The sequence below is a fragment of the Malurus melanocephalus genome, unplaced genomic scaffold (genome assembly GCF_030028575.1).
Source record: "Malurus melanocephalus ecotype Western Australia unplaced genomic scaffold, MMel_1.1 scaffold_585, whole genome shotgun sequence".
In the NCBI taxonomy this organism is placed as follows: domain Eukaryota; kingdom Metazoa; phylum Chordata; class Aves; order Passeriformes; family Maluridae; genus Malurus; species Malurus melanocephalus.
Window position 1 is genome coordinate 361400 of NW_026623817.1, and position 385 is coordinate 361784.

Consider the following 385-nt stretch of genomic DNA (forward strand, 5'->3'; position numbering starts at 1 on the left):
AAAGCAGCTGGATTTTCAGGGAAAAGAGGCGTGAGCAGCTGAGTCAATAGCCGGGTGTGATCGGCACGACCTGCCCTGGGAAGCACCGGGGCTCAAGAGGAGGAGGAGGAGGAGGAGGATGGAGCCCCGGGCACTCACCCCAGCGGGGATGCTCGGAGCAGGGACAGCATCATCCTCCAACAGCAGCAGCCAGGGCAAGGACAGCGCTGCGCGAGGCTCCCTAATTAGGGGCGGTTAATTAGCACTGTAAGCCTGACATCCACCCTCGGGCTCAGCGGTGGCGGGGATGATGTTGGTTTCCACAGGACAGCGTTTAACACTTCAGCAAATTGTTGTGTCCGCGCCGGAGGGGCTCGCTGCTGGGCTGCTGCCCTGGGGCCGCTCC